The sequence below is a fragment of the Phyllobates terribilis genome, unplaced genomic scaffold, assembly GCF_046119375.1.
Source record: "Phyllobates terribilis strain yellow unplaced genomic scaffold, ASM4611937v1 Scaffold_36__1_contigs__length_13169755, whole genome shotgun sequence".
In the NCBI taxonomy this organism is placed as follows: Eukaryota; Metazoa; Chordata; class Amphibia; order Anura; family Dendrobatidae; genus Phyllobates; species Phyllobates terribilis.
The window spans coordinates 1987717-2001615 of NW_027362796.1; the positions used below are offsets into that span (position 1 = coordinate 1987717).

Consider the following 13899-nt stretch of genomic DNA (forward strand, 5'->3'; position numbering starts at 1 on the left):
TCCATGAGGTTGCAAACTGAATATAATTTTTTTCTGCATCTAGCTCTGAAAAAATATTGGGCTTCTAGCTGTGTGTGGGTCTTGTTCTATTAATCCATCTATACTGACCTCCATCAGGTTGCAAACTGAATATAATTTTTTCTGCATCTAGCTCTGAAAAAATATTTGGCCTTCTAGCAGTGTGTGGGACTTGTTCTATTAGTCCACCTATACTGACCTCCATCAGGTTGCAAACTGAATATATTTTTTTCTGCATCTACCTCTGAAAAAATATTGGGCTTCTAGCTGTGTGTGGGACTTGTTGTATTAGTCCATCTATACTGACCTCCATCAGGTTGCAAATTGAATATAATTTTTTTCTGCATCTAACCCAGCCAATAGTTTTGGCCTAATACCACAGTTTGGCCACTCAGCTCTGCTCGGTTACCATCCATTGTTTTTTTGTGCAAACAACTCCAGAGTTGTGAATTAGTTAACCACCAAAATGAGTGGAAAAAGGCCTGCTGCTGGTGGAAAGGGGAATAGGCGTGTTGGGAAGGGGAAAAAAGGTTGTGTCCGTGGGGTAGGTGTTAAAGCAACAGTAACATCTGCGGAAGAAAGACCATCTTCCAGCCAAACTAAAATGTCTACTTCTTTTAGCGGACAATGTGATAAGATCCCTTTCTTACGGCCACGCCAATCGCTACAAATTCCAGATGAGGCACAAAAACAGCAGGTGCTTCAACGGATATCAAGTGCTCCTTTAAGTGGGCTCTCCTCCACATCAACTTCAACATCACAAATACTCCAGTCCTCAAAGGTGTCACCCAAATCGCACTTGCTTCCTCACAGCTCCCAAATCTCCAGCTGCCCGTCTGAGTATGAGGTAGAACAGATGGTTGAGTCTGCAGAGCTGTTTACTCATACTATAGCCTGGGAATCAGAGGTCGACTCCAGTGCTTCTGTGAATCCAGACGAGGAAATGATCTGCACTGATGCCCAGAATCTTTATGAGTCGGATCCAGGACCAGACGCAGAAGGTTCTGACCATAATGTAGACCCTCATTCCCAAACTGTAACTCCTGTTGGTGGAGACAATGAGGAAGACGATGATAAGACTCAAATACCTGATTGGAGCGACAACTTTAGTTTTTTGTCAGGGCAGGAACAGGTTGGCTCTGAGGACGACGGGTGTGATAACACACAGGGTGATGATGATGAGGTTGGAGATCCCACTTACTGTCAACCCACAGTCAGCCAAGAGATGAGGTCAGCAGAGGAGGTGGAGGAAGATGCTAGTGACGACGAGGTCAGGTTGCGCCTTCCTGGACAGAGACGTAGTACTGGAAGCATGTCAACAACTGCATCCTCAAACACAACTCTGCCTCTCACCACAAGTCGTGGTGGCTCTTCAGGTCGCATGGGTGCTAAGCCTTGCATAGCCTGGGCATTTTTTCAGATCGATAAAGATGACCCAACTCGTGTTATCTGTAACATTTGTCAGCAAAAGCTAAGTAGAGGCCAAAAAATACATAGTTTGAGTACTTCATGCATGAACCGGCACATGGACATGAAGCATAAGTTGCAGTGGGAAGCTCAGTGTGCTACAATGCGGCCTAGCCGGCTGGGCCAACCACCGTCTGTCATATCTTGTGCATCCGCGGCCTCTTCATCCTCTGTGACTGGGGGGACAGCAGTCACACCTGTTTTGGGGCGCAGACCTGCCACCTCTTTACCCGCAACAGCCAGCGTGATTGGCAGGTCATCATTTTCTTTGGAGGTGGGAACACCAGCTGGTGTTGAGCGCTGTCCGACATCGATAGCACCACCTTTGGATCAAGGCAACCTAACATGTCCGCCTGCATCTTCCTCACAGACCGGCAGTTTGCCGGGGACACCCTTATCAACCCCGTCTAAGCACAATAGCCAGCCCTCGGTCCCTCAGATGTGGACAAGTAAAAGACCATTTCCTCCTAGCCATGAGAAAGCTAAGAGGTTGAATTTCACCATCTGCAAGCTCTTGGCTACAGAAATGCTGCCTTTCCGCCTGGTGGACACAGAGGATTTTCGAGACCTTATGTCCATCGCAGTGCCCCAGTACCAGATGCCCAGTCGGCACTACTTCTCAAAGAAAGGTGTGCCTGCGCTCCACCAGCATGTCGCACACAACATCACCGCTTCTTTGAGAAACTCTGTGTGTGACAGGGTGCATTTCACCACAGACACTTGGACGAGTAGGCATGGACAGGGGCGTTACATGTCGCTGACTGGGCACTGGGTAACTATGGTGACAGCAGGACAAGGGGCTGCTGTCCAAGTCTTGCCGTCCCCACGAGTTGTGCGTCAATCCTCTTTATGTCAAAGTTCCTCCACTGCTTCTGCCTCCTCAACCTCCTCTCGGTCTTCCACCTGCACCCAAAGCCTGTCTGGTCATGCCACAAGCTTTCTAACTGCGCAGAAGGGATCCTGCACACCTCCTTACTATGCTGGCAGTAGGGCTCAACGTCATCAGGCGGTTTTTACATTGAAATGTCTGGGAAATGTGAGTCACACAGCTGAGGAGTTGTGGTCAGCTCTGGAGAACCAATTTCATGAATGGTTGTCTCCACTGGACCTGAAACCAGGGAAGGCCGTGTGCGACAATGCTGCAAACCTGGGTGCGGCCCTTCGCCAGGGCAATGTCACACACGTGCCTTGTATGGCTCACGTGTTGAACCTGGTTGTCCAGCAATTTTTAGCCCACTATCCCAGACTAGATGGCCTTCTGCAGAGGGCACGGTCGCTGTGTGCTCACTTCCGCCGTTCGCATCCCGCAGCTCAGCGACTTACATCTCTACAGAAGTCGTTGGGCCTGCCACTTCACCGGCTAAAATGCGATGTGCCTACCCGGTGGAATTCAACTCTGCACATGTTGCAGCGACTGTGGCAGCACCGACAAGCCCTGGTGCAATACGTTCTGACGTATAGCCTGGGCCAACGAGATTCAGAGGTGGGGCAAATCACGCTGGAGGAGTGGTCTCAGATCAGGGACCTATGCACCCTTCTGCACAGTTTTGAAATGGCGACGAAGATGTTTAGTGCTGACGATGCCATTATCAGCATGACTATTCCGGTGATTTACATGCTGGAGCACATGTTAAACAGAATTCGGAGTCAGGTGGTGGCACAAGAGGAGGTGGAGGAAGTAGAGGAGGAGGAGTTGTATGCGGAAGGGCTAACATCTGCAAGGTCCAGACGGTCGGCAGCACCAAGGCGGCAGGCATGTGAGGGTGGGGGAGATGGTTTTACCAGGGCGCATGGTAGCAGCCAAACTAGTGAGGAAGGTGCAGGAGCCCAGGAAGAAGTGGAGGACGAACTGATGGAAGACTCATCAGATGAGGGAGACCTTGATCACATTTCTGTTGTGCGAGGTTGGGGGGAGAGGACAGAGGAAGGAAGCATGATTGTTACCTCGCCACCAACACAACAGGGACTTGGTGCTCCTGGATGCGCAACACACATGAGTGCCTTCTTGCTGCACTACCTGCAACATGACCCTCGAATTGTGAGAATTAGAAATAATCCTGACTACTGGGTTGCCACACTGTTAGATCCCCGGTACAAAAGTAAATTTGCAGAAATTATTCCTGCCATAGAAAGGGATGCACGCATGCAGGAGTATCAGCAGAGACTGTTGCAGAATCTTACATGTGCTTTTCCACAAAATACCAGTGGTGCACGTAGTGAATCTCACAGTTCCAACTTGCCAACCGTGGGACCGTCAAGTGTTCAGCACTCAAACCGTAACAGAACCACAGTATCTGCTGGTAACATCAATTTTGCGGAATCATTTCACCACTTTTTTAGCCCATCCTTTGCAAGGCCACAGGAGACAAGAAGTCTGACACATAGTCAACGCCTAGAGACGATGGTACAGGAGTATCTCCAAGTAAACATTGAAGCCACGACTGTGTCACTGGACCCTTGCTCTTTTTGGGCTTCCAATCTGGATAAATGGCCGGAGCTAGCCACTTACGCCTTGGAGATCTTGTCATGCCCCGCAGCCAGCGTTCTGTCTGAACGTGTGTTCAGCGCTGCTGGTGGTGTGCTGACAGATAAGCGCACGCGGCTCTCCACTGATAATGTAGACAGACTCACGTTCATAAAGATGAACAAATCATGGATCCGAAACGACTTTTCTACCCCTGTGTCATCCTGGGGAGAGTAAAAGCTTGATGATTGGTTAAAATCACCCTACCAACCGTTTTAAGCTTTCAAATTACTAATCATGTTTATCTGTATCTTGACTGGAAAATAATTTGGGCTTTGTAGCAGTGTGCAGCACTGATCCTATTAGGCCATCTATACTAAAGCTTCACCAGATTTAAAATTAAAAATAATTTTTAGCTGCATCTAGCCCGGAAAATAATTTTGGGGCTCCGAGATGCGCAAGGCACATAAGTGCCTTCTTGCTGCACTACCTGCAGCATGACCCTCATATTGTCAGAATTCGAAGTAATCATGACTACTGGGTTGCCACACTCTTAGATCCCCCAAACTTTTCGATCAACCTTTTCATTTTAATAAAGACCAAAAAAATGGTCATTTTTGAAATTATAAGCATTAGCAGGTTGTTAGAAACTGAAATCAAACAGTTTTCAACTCAAAACTTTATTCTAGGTGATGTTACATTTTCACATAGGACCCCTTGTTCGAAAGGAGCTTCTGAACTCTCTCGTCCATTGAATTTGTCAGGTTTTGGATGGTTTCTGCTTCAATTGTTTTGCATGAGGACAGAATACCCTCCCAGAGCTGTTGCTTAGATGTGAACTGCCTCCCGCCATCATAGACACTCCTTTTAATGATGCTCCAAAGGTTCTGAATGGGGTAGAGGTCAGGGGAGCATGGGGGTCACACCATAAGTTTGTCCCCTTTTATGCCCATATCAGCCAGAGATGCAGATGTTTTATGTGCAGCATGAGATGGTGCATTATCATGCAGAAAAATGATCTTGCTGTGAAATACACGGTTCTTCTTCTTGAACCATGGCAGGAAGTGCTGTTTGAGAAAATCCACATACATTATGGAGTTCATCTTTAGCGCCTTCAGGGATCCTAAAGGGGCCGACAATCTCTCTCCCCATGATTCCAGCCCAAAACATTACTCCACCTCCTCCTTGTTGGCGCTGTAGCCGTGTTTGCGTGGGGTGTCCATCAACCAGCCATCCTCCACTCCATCCATCTGGACCATCGAGCGCTGCACGGCACTCATCCGTGAACAAAACAGTTTTGAAATCAGTCTTCATGTAATGTTTGGCCCACTGGAGCCGTTTCTGCTTGTGTGAAGTGGATAGAGGAGGTCGACAGGATGGCGCATGCACAGCTGCAAACCTCTGAAGGACCCTGCATCTTGTTGTTCGGGGGACGTTGGAGGCACAAGCAGCTTCAAAAACTTGTCTGCTGCTATGACAAGGCTTTTTTGCCGCTGCTCTTTCAACCTGACGTAATTGCCTGTAGGAAAGAGTCCTCAATTTGCCCTTATCAGCACGCACACGTGTGTACTGTGAATCAGCTACATACTTCTTGATTGCCAAGACACTTCATCCTGATCATCGCACAATGTTGATTGTAGTCATGCCTTGACCTAAACACTCCACAATTTGTTGCTTCTCAGCAGCCGACACATCCTTTTTCTTTCCCATTTTGGCAGAAAATGTAGGCTGCTTAATAATGTGAGAGAGCCTTCTTAAGTAGTCTTGCCTTTCATTGGACACACCTGCCAAACTAATTAGCACAGGTGTCTGCAATTGCTTACAGTGATATAAAGAGCCCTGACACACATCACCATCAATGAGTTTAACTGACAAACAAACAAATTCTTCCCTTATCACTCCTAAACACTTTTTGTATAATAATTTGGAACGCAGTGTACATGTGCTTTTCCACAAAACACCAGTGGTTCACGTAGTGAATCTTACAGTTCTAACTTGCCAACCGTGGTCTGTATGGAGTTGTTCAATAAAGGGCCCAAAATTAAGATAACATAGATGGGAGAGGTCTCTATGAATAGGAATTCCTAAGTATTTGATACCCTGTGAGGGCCAGGCAAAGGGAAAGTTGGACTGGATGGAATCCTATATGGATTTGGGGAGGGAGACATCGAGGGCCTCAGACTTCGCTGCATTGATTTTAAAATTTTACCATGTAACAAAGTGATCTATTTCAGCCATAACAGCATGGATGGATATATGTGATTGAGTGATATATACTAGGACATCATCAGCAAATAGAGAGCACTTGTACTCGGTGCCTCCCACCTCAATCCACCTAATATTGGGGTTATGGCGAATTGATGAGAGCAGGTGCTCCGTCACTAGGATGTATAAGAGAGGGGACAGAGGACATCACTGCCTTGTCCCATTGGTGATTGTGAAAGGTGATGAAAATGTTCTGACGCACCCCCTGGGCCTTGGGACACCCGGAGCCGGACCCTTTTTGGTGGATGCTGGTGGTTGTAGTCTTCGTGGCGGCGACCCAGTTCCGTGGCTCAGGGCGGTCAAACCAGTGGCGGAACTATTTATGTGGTTTTCATGTTTAAATGTCCGACTACGCCACCCGTGGATTGCGGTCAGAGTGAACCGCCGCTACAGGGCAGACCACTGAGGCTGGTGTTGTGGGTGCAGCAGAGCGTAGCATAACTCCCCACGGGAGGAGTATAGCCTCAGGGCAGTGTATGCGGAGGATGGGGGTGATGGTGCAGGGCAGCAGCAGTAACGACACGGAGTCAGTGATGCAGTTCAGGGCCTTTACTCACAGTTCTTATTATCCAGACCACGTCTGCAGGTAACGGCTGCCCACGTCGTACTGTGCTCACCAGGTGAGGGGCTCAGACAACTCCCAGATAACTTTGGAGCACTTCACAGGACCCCCTTTGTGTGTCCTTTGTCTGGCCTTTCTTACCAACACTTCTGTCCGGCTGCCTCGGGCCTCCTCTTGGTAAACTTGGCGCCAGTTTCCCTGACCCTATGTGGTGCCTTCCTAGCGGGTGTAGCGAGGGGCTGCGCCACATAAAATGTCAGAGCCTCCGGTTTCTAGCGGAGGGTCGTTTCCTGCCTCCACTAGTTCGGGGACCAGTCTCCCCCTTTGGCCTGACCCCTCCACGCAGGTGGATTCGGGCGTGCGGCGGCGACTCGCCCGTCCGCACCCCTGGGATCCCTTCATTCCTCGTTCCTGGAGTCTTCTCCGCTCCTCTTCCTTCCTTCTCCCTCTTCCAGGCCTGGGCCTCTGTTACTAGGCCCGCCTCCGGAGCAGAGCTCATGCAGAGCCCCTGCTCCCTGCCACTTCTTCTCAGACTTCTCTGCACTGAACTAAGATGGTGCCCACCTTTTATACTCCCTTCTCAATGCATCCAGGAACTGCTTCCTCCCTGCTCCTGCACTACAGGGTTCCCCTTCCTCAGTGTTCCCTCCCCCCACTCCAGCCAGGGACAGGGACTGTCGTGCCCATCTCAGGGGCATATTGGTCGCCCTGCCCCACGGCAATGTGGTGTAATGCATGCAGGTGTCGGGTCCTGATCCACACTCCATCCTTACCTGAGAGTGAGATATCACACCTCTGGGTGAGGTGCAATACGTCTGTAGCAACCGAGCCCTCAGGGTGCTACAGTTCCATTTATCTTCAGCCTAGGTGACGTATTGCGATACAGGGCCGTGATTTTGGCTATAAAAGGGTCCCCTAGACCCCTACCCCAAGCTTTTTAAGAGAATCATATATGGCGTGCCAGGAGACTCTATGGAATGCTTTCTCAGCATCCAACGAGAGTATCTAATTACAAATTTTTAACTGCATCTAGCCCAGGAAATACTTTGTGCCTAGTAGCAGTGTCTGCTAGTGAGCGGATTATCCCGGCTGTTAAGCAAGCTGCACCACCTGTAGTTTAGACACTTAATTTTTTCAAAGGAAATGCTTCGGGACCATGGGATACTTAGTGAAGAGCATCAGGAGGCACCCCAAGGCATAGGGGCTGGGACTGGCAGTAGGATGCCTTGCGGTGGACAGCCGAGCTCGATCCTTATAAAAGCTTTTTAACTGCAGCAGCTTTAGTGGACACTACTGGAGCTGGAATTACCGCGGCTGCTGGCATGAGACTTGCCCTCCAATAGATCCTTGTAAATGGATTTAAAGTGTATTCATTCAAATTAGAGAGACAATTTAAATTAAAAAGCTTAGAGCTGCCTCCACCACAGGGGGGCTCGCTCGACCCACCAGCGGACAGGCACCAGTATTGGGAGAGGGGGGCTGGCCGTCAGGGTTCACCGCGGCTCTGGCACAAACCCGGCGACACCGAGGTGGCACGGGCAGGAGCGGACTGGCCGTGTCGGCTTCTCACTTTTTGGATTTTAGAAGGGCATGACATGCCTATATCTGTGTCTCCCCCTCCTTTTACTCCTCCACCTCTTTTATTTTCGCATGACTATATGTACTTGTCACTTTTCCATGTGTTAGTTATGTCTTCTGAGCAGTTTGTCAGCTTTTGGACACCTTTGAAGGTGTTTTCTATGTGTTTCTATGTGTTTTTGTTTGCCTGCCATTGGTTTTAACGATGTTCGAAGGTGTTCGACGAACAGTTCGACGAACAGTTCGGCGAACACACGGGTGTTCGACGAACCGAACCGAACTCGAACACTACGGGGGTGGCTCAACACTAATGGCGACCTCCACACCAGGATATTTAGGACCTATGTGAGAAAATTCACCAAAATGAGGATGAAAACCATAATTTAAAAAAAAAAACGGCAAGAGTCCAGTGGACTGATTGATCCGAATGTTAAAGGTGAACTCAGCAGGAAGTAAGAATGAAGACCAGTCCTCCTGCTGAGCCGCAAAAAGACACCTTAAAATGTGTTCTAAAGATTGACTGGCTCTTACTTTCTGACCTTTGGTTTCAGGGTGGTAGGCACAGGAAAATGTCAAGTTAATCCCCAGTTTTTTACAAAAAGCTCTCCAGAATTTGGAGACAAATTTTACTCCCTTAGCAGACAAAATGTTAAGAGGAATTCCATGCAATCTCAATGACAAATAAACAATGTGTCTCAGCATTAGGTAACCCTGACAAAGGAACAAAATGAGCCTGCTTACTAAATTGTCAACAACCACCCAAATAATAGTCTTACTACCAGACAGAGGCAAATCCGTGATGAAATCCATGGACAGATGAGTCCACTAATTTTCTGCAATTGGCAATGGAGCAAATACTCCGGCTGGGAGATTATCACAGGCTTTATCTCGTGCACAAACTTCACAAGAGGATACAAAATCTTTAGTATTGTTATTCATAGGCGGCCGCTAAAAAAGCCTAGTAATTAGTTTCCACAAATCTTTGACCCCAGGATGACCACTCAAGGTGGAATCATGAAACTCCTGCAACAAACGCAATCTTAGGTACACAACTACTAATAATTTGAACCTAGGAGTGGCGGAAGGAGCCAACAATTTACCTTTTTACGGATCTCAGCTTTCAACTCTGAGGATACCAAAGAAACCACAATGGCCTTAGGGAGAATGGAGGTTCTGGAACAGAAACTGAAGTTAAACTCTGTAATAGCGCGTCAGCCTTCATATTCTTGAACCCCGGCCTGAACGTGATAGAGAAATTAAATCTAGAGAAAAATAAGGACCCTCAGGCCTATCTAGGAGTTAGCCATTTAGGTGGTTCAATACACACTAAATTCTTATGGTAAGTGACTTGATGAACTGCCCCCTCCAGAAAATGTCTACATTCCTTAACCCCATTCTGACATTGTCAGTAATGGTACGTCCCTGTGCCCTATGGACCAGGTACGTACTATTACGACTGTGTGATCGTGTCCACACAGAGGTTGCCGCTGACACCCGCCACGCAGTGTCAGGAGTGTTGACCGCACCGCTCCCCGCACTTTAACCCCCTAAATGCTGCAATCGCTGCAGCATTTAGCAAGTGAGCAGGGGGACAGATGCCCCTCTATTCTTGTATCACAGATCCTGTGCTGTCAGTGCAGGGTCCCGATCATTGCCATGGTGACCCGATGTTGTCATGACTAGCATTGAGCGAATTTGTTCGACATTTCAAATTCGGGTTCGGAGTTCGCGCCAAAAAATCGTCTCCTCCCACGAACATCCTTGATTTGCAACGCTGTCACGCAGAAACATCTGCGTGACAGCATTGCAAATCAGGGATGTTCGTGGGCGGAGCCGATTTTTTTTTGCGCAATCAAGCCAGAACCCCAAACACGAACCCGAATTTGAAATGCCGAACAAATTCGCTCAACACTAGTCATGACGACATCTGGGTCACCAGGCCCCAGCAAGTTACTTTGATCATGCGCAGTGCATGTTCAAAATAACTTGTGTCTGTTGTATAGCAGTGATCCTGCACTGCTATTGTTACAATTTATGTTGTTTTACTATCTGCCATCTTGTTTTGGTTTGCTGGCTTCTAGTCTTTTCCTCTGGTGCTGGGTTTCTTGGTCACGTGATCTCTGCACTCTTTATTACCCAGCACCTGGCACCCATTCCCTGCTGGACATCAGTGTTGTAACGCTCGTGCTCTGGCTAAGTAGCCTGGTTTAGTTCTTCTTGCTTTGGACTATTGTTATCCTGGGACTTCTTGTTCCACCAGTTTTGTTTCCTTTAATTTTTGTTTCTGCAACTAACTTTTCTGTTAGGAGGTCTCCTGCTTTTGCTCCCAGTCCTTAGATCTTTTAGGGACCCCTTTCCCTTTCCTACAGGTCTTCGTTTAAGTTCAGTGCAGGAGTTTCGGTGGGGCTATTCATAAGGAATAGGGCACCCACTCCAGTGTAGGGTAAAGCTGAGTCTCAGTGCAGGGAATGCTATTCCCTCCTATTCCTTAGTTCTAAGTTGCAGTACATAACAGCTATACATTATAACTGTGATCAGACTGCAGAAAGTGGAAGTCCCATCCATAGTGGGACTAAGTAAAAAAAAAAAGTTATAAAAATATTACAAAATATATAATTACCTATATTAAATATATATATATATATATATATATATATATATATATATATATATATATATATATATATATATGTATATCATACACACAGTTTGTTGAAACCAGAAGTTTACATACACTATATAAAAAGACACATATGCATGTTTTTCTCAATATCTGACATGAAATCAGAATAAACCTTTCCCGTTTTAGGTCAATTAGGATTACCATAATTTTTAATATTTGCCAAATGCCAGAATAATGAGAGAGAGAGAATGTTTTAAGGCATTTTTATTACTTACTGCAGTCAAAAGTTTACATACAGTACATTTCATTAGTATTTGGTACCATTGCCCTTAAATTGAATGACTTGGGTCAAACATTTGGGATATCCTTCCACAAGCTTCTCACAATAGTTGGTCGGAATTCTGGCCCATTCCTCCTGACAAAACTGATGTAACTGATCCAGGTTTGTAGGTCACCTTGCTCGCACCGGCCTTTTCAGCTTTGCCCATAAATTTTCAATAGGATTGAGATCAGGGCTTTGTGATGGCCACTCCAAAACATTGACTTTGTTATCTTTAAGCCACTTTGTTACCATTTTGGCAGTATGCTTCGAGTCATTGTCAATTTGGAAGACCCATTTCTGCCCAAGCTTTAACTCCCTGGCTGATGTCTTGAGATGTTGCTTCAGTATTGCCACATAATCTTCTTTTCTCATGATGCCATTTATTTTGTGAAGTGCACCAGTCCCTCCTGCAGGAAAACAACCGCACAACACGATGCTGCCCCCCCTATTCCGTGAGGGATCTAGTTTCCAAAATGGCATCACTTGTGAGGGGTTTCCACTGTTTAGGCACATCAGGAGTTCCCAAACGAGACATGACGTCCGCTAATTATTCAAGCAAATTTTACATTCAAAAAGTCAAATGGCGCTCCTTCCCTTCTGAACCCTGCCGTACGCCCAAACAGTGGTTTCCTCCACATATGGGGTATCGGCATGCTCAGGAGAAATTGCACAACAATTTTGTGTTCAATTTTTTTCCTGTTACCCTTGCGATGTGGTTTTCACCACCATGAGAGGTGCAGTTTTTAGAATGGTGTCACTTTTGGGTATTTTCTGTCATAAAGGCCCCTCAAAGTCACTTCAAATGTGATGTGGTCCATAAAAAAATAGTTTTGTAAATTTTGTTGGAAAAATTAGAAATCACTAGTTAACTTTTAACCCTTATAACTTCCTAATAAATAAAAATTTTGGTTCCAAATTTGTGCTGATGTAAAGTAGACATGTGGGAAATGTTATTTATTAAACACCAGCCATATCAAATAAAGTTTACCACTATCATGGAGTACAATATATCACGAAAAAAACAATCTCAGAATCAGTGGGATAAGTTGAAGCGTTCCAGAGGTATTACCTCATAAAGTGACAGTGGTCAGAATTGTAAAAATTGGTCTGATCATTAATGTGCAAACTATCTTCAGTGGTAAAGGGGTTAAAGGCTGATTTAACAACGAGTTACTCATAATTCTTAACAGCATAATTTATTTCAGCAGACGAAAATTTTCTTGAGAATAATGTACATGGCTGCAAATTGGTCAGAGCTTTGGAACCCTGAGAGAAAATGGCCTCTACCCCGACCCATGAAGCATCCACCTCCACAATGAATGGTTCTTGGAGATGGGGTTGGATTAGAACAGGATCAGACATAAAACACTCCTTCAATTTTTCAAAAGCCCTCAAAGCATCCGGTGGCCAAACCTTGAGATCCGCCCCCTTACGTGTGAGGTCAGTAAGAGGTTCAGCAATCTGAGAAAAACCCCTAATGAATTTCCTATAATAGTTGGTGAATCCTATAAAACCTTACAATGCGTTCAGGTCACTAGGTTGGAACCAATCTATTATGGCTTTCACCTTTCCAGGATGCATCGTAAACCATCAGACGATAAAATGACCCGGGAATGAAACTTCCTGAACAGAAAAAAAACATTTCTCAATTTCATCAAAGAAAGAATTCTCCCTCAACCTTTCTAATACAACACGGACATGTTCCTGGTGAGAATCCAAATCAGGAGAGAAAATTCTATATCATCAAGATAAATCACAAGAAATCTCCCAATGTAATCAGAGAAATATCATTCAGAAAGTTGTGAAATCCTGTTGGTGCATTGGAGAATCCAAATGGGAGGACGAGATTATCGAATAAACCCTCAGACGTTAAAGACGCCGATTCCCACTCATCACCTGTCATGGTGCAAATCAAATTGTAATAAGCCCCTCATCTCCGCTCCGTACACCTCGTACACACGCGGCTCCGCTCCGTACACCTCATACACACACGGCTCCGCTCCGTACACCTCGTACACGCGCGGCTCCGCTCCGTACACCTCGTACACACACGGCTCTGCTCCGTACACCTCGTACACACGCGGCTCTGCTCCGTACACCTCGTACACGCGCGGCTCTGCTCCGTACACCTCGTACACACACGGCTCCGCTCCGTACACCTCGTACACACGCGGCTCCGCTCCGTACACCTCGTACACACACGGCTCCGCTCCGTACACCTTGTACACACGCGGCTCTGCTCCGTACACCTCGTACATACGCGGCTCCGCTCCGTACACCTCGTACACACACGGCTCTGCTCCGTACACACGCGGCTCTGCTCCGTGCACCTCGTACACACGCGGCTCTGCTCAGTACACCTCGTACACACGCGGCTCCGCTCCGTACACCTCGTACACACGCGGCTCCGCTCCGTACACCTCGTACACACGCGGCTCTGCTCCGTACGCCTCGTACACACGCGGCTCTGCTCCGTACACCTCGTACACACGCGGCTCTGCTCCGTACACCTCGTACACACGCGGCTCCGCTCCGTACACCTCGTACACACGCGGCTCTGCTCCGTACGCCTCGTACACACGCGGCTCTGCTCCGTACAC

At 47.1% G+C, this 13899-nt stretch overlaps 1 protein-coding gene across 1 annotated transcript in view; it reads left to right on the top strand.

Annotated features, from left to right (window-relative positions):
* Window positions 1-12511: 12511 nt before the first annotated feature.
* Window positions 12512-13899, top strand: part of LOC141182781 (gastrula zinc finger protein XlCGF66.1-like) — a 177550-nt gene continuing 176162 nt past the window's right edge. The window contains exon 1 of the mRNA XM_073660889.1: window positions 12512-12739. The gene's annotated coding sequence lies outside the window, so the exon portion shown is untranslated. The remainder of the gene's footprint in view (window positions 12740-13899) is intronic.